The sequence below is a fragment of the Echinops telfairi genome, unplaced genomic scaffold (genome assembly GCF_000313985.2).
Source record: "Echinops telfairi isolate 266 unplaced genomic scaffold, ASM31398v2 ScPeMD7_7468;HRSCAF=8506_0, whole genome shotgun sequence".
Lineage (NCBI taxonomy): Eukaryota > Metazoa > Chordata > Mammalia > Afrosoricida > Tenrecidae > Echinops > Echinops telfairi.
Genome location: NW_022111369.1, coordinates 13,286,359 through 13,289,240, shown reverse-complemented (window position 1 = coordinate 13,289,240; position 2,882 = coordinate 13,286,359).

Sequence of the window (2,882 nt, the reverse complement as noted above, 5' to 3'; positions counted from 1 at the left end):
TTGCACATGTGATTGATGGAGAGGTGTCCCTGGAAAGACATCATGCTTGGTCAAGTAGAAGGGCAGCACAATGAAGGAAGACTGTAAAGGAGATGCATTGCCACAATTAGCTTCAAAAATGAGTTCAAACGGAGCATCAATTGTGAGGATGGTGCAGGCTGGTAAGTGTTTCACTCTTTTGTACACAGAATTGCTTTGAGATGTAACCAAATAGATGGTACCTAACAACCTCAGACCATTCGGCTGCTGCGCCTTTCACTAGAGAGCTGGAATGGCTTTTAATATTCAATAAAGAATTCCTGTTTGCTCTCTAATTGATCTTTTACTTCTCCCTGGCATGATTCTTCTCTTTATCTAAAATTATTGGCACTCCACCCAGTACCACCTATTGTTTTTCTTTCACATTATGATTTCACAATGCTAATTCTTCGGAATTACCCCTTCCTTTGTCTTAGTAATTTTTCTACTTATTCTAGGAGCCCCGCTAATGTAGTGGTTATGCGCTCAGCTGCTCACCATAAGATTGGCAGTTGGAAACCATCAGTCAGCTCCAAGAGAGCAAGACAGGACATTTTAGTCCTGTAACTACAGTCTCAGAAACTCACACACGCAGCTACCCTGTCCTATAGGGTTGCTATGAATGACCACGGGTTCAATGGAGTAAATATGTTTGTTTATAGTATTCTATAAATCAATTGAGTGATTCACTTTGTAGAGAAGCTTTCCATGATAGGACAGTGTCTCCTAGTACCCTATTTTATGTCATTACTTAGTCCCTTTTCCACATCACCCTGTCATTTTTTTACATACCTTTATGACTCCCCAATTAAAGCATAAGTCATGTAAGAGCAGGTTATAAACCTTACTCAGCTGGACAGCAGAGAACCTATAACGAAATTTGTTGTTGGTATTGCTAACTACTTATCCGTCTAGATGCTATTCATACAATATGTTATATGATATTAATAGACTTAAATTAAACACCAAATTTTTATGTGCACATTTTACTTCTAAAATAATTACAGAAACAAAATTTATTAAGTAGGTGGCTTATAAATGTTGTATTGCAAATTTTTATTCCAAAGATTAATTTGTGATTTAAATCATGTTTGGAATAAATGATTTAACACTGTTTGAATACATATACTAGTTTCCTTCCCCTGGGAAACAGAACTTGAGGCTGATACTACCTATTGTTATTACTAAACTCACAGAGGACTATATTAGATTTTAATTTGATATTAGATTTGTAATTATCACAAGGGGATTATATAGTATTGTGCATTCAATAAAATGTAAGAATTTGATGAATTTACTAGATTTGGTATACACAAATGTGTGTACATGTACATACACAGAGTTTTGAAGATTGCATATATTTCTTGAAATACAATATAAAGGGGTTTCAGAAATTTATAGAAAAATTCCATTATCTTTTAATTTATTTTTATACAATTTTGTTTGATATTCTATTGTGTAATATCACACACAATTAGTTTAAAATTTTGGTTCTCTTCTATGTAAAGAGCTGATTGGAAATGGACACTTTCTTTAATCACTGAGTAATATCACAAAAGGATATGTCTTCTAACTTTCTAATATTATAGGTAAAAGGAAGGTCTACTAATATGTGTACAGAATATTGGCTCTTAACCAAATTCACTGGTATCATCTTTGATTCTCATGTATATTTTCTAAATAATTATAATCAAAGAAGCGAAATTTGAATAATTTGTATTATTTGCACTTCATACAAGGCGTTTTTAAAAGTTTCTGTGTTGAACTGATTGAGGAGATGACAAAATCTCAATCATGAAACAGTATAAAATTCCATTATATGGATTGAAAATTTAGGAAATTAAATAATTTGAAAATAAAATTGGATTCCAGAATCTCCAATGATTTACTTTCATAACTGAGACTGTGTTCCTCTGAGATTTCAACAAAGAGATGAACATATTAATTGTGCAATGCAATGACATTTTTCTCAAAAATATACAATTATAATGGAGAAACCAAAATGAATCTTTCTTCAAATGCTCAGTTTTGTCATTTTGGTTTGTGATTCACTTCCTATACTCCTATCATGTGGAGTAAATCATTTTTTTATGTACTTACTGCTACTCCAGTACTTCTATTTGGGAAATGATGATCCATATAAATATAGAAAATGAAAAAAGAACGTTTTTTTAAATGAAAAGGTTTGAAAATGAGAAGGCATTTTCAGTACAAGCTCATCTGTAGGGATGTTTGTGTATTCATTATAGGAGTAGCACACCGCAAATGCTCAGTTTGGGATAGGGGTGTGAGGATATTGTGGATCTTTGTGGAAATAATTTGTGAATAGACATCTTAATGGGGAGGAATAAATAGTGTAGTTCATTTAGTTTGGTTTAGTTGTGTGTTTTCTTATGTCTGTATAGACAAGAGGCCTCCAGTGTCAGGAAGAGGAAGCTCTTCAGCATTCATTCAACCAGCAACTACTTACTATGAGTTGGCATAGACTTTATGGCAGTGAATTTGGTTTGGTTTTGGTAGGGTGTGTTAGTTGGTGTTCTGAGGGAAATAACCTGTAAAGAAAATGTCATGAACTAGAGTCAGTAAAAGCCAGGTTCCTACGAGATTGAGGTCAAAGATATTCCTACCCATCATTTACCCATTATCCATCATTTCACTCAGTAAGACTCTGCTAGGTTCAATGATTCACTGCAATGACCACAAAAATGTTATACAAAATCACAAACTAAGTTCATGGCTATTTAGTATAGTAGGATAAAATGCAGAAGTATCAGGATGCAATTTGGTGCAACTCACAGTAAAATATCAGGAAACTTCAGATTCAACTCAGGGAATGGTACATGGGTTAATGCTCTGAAGCAGTG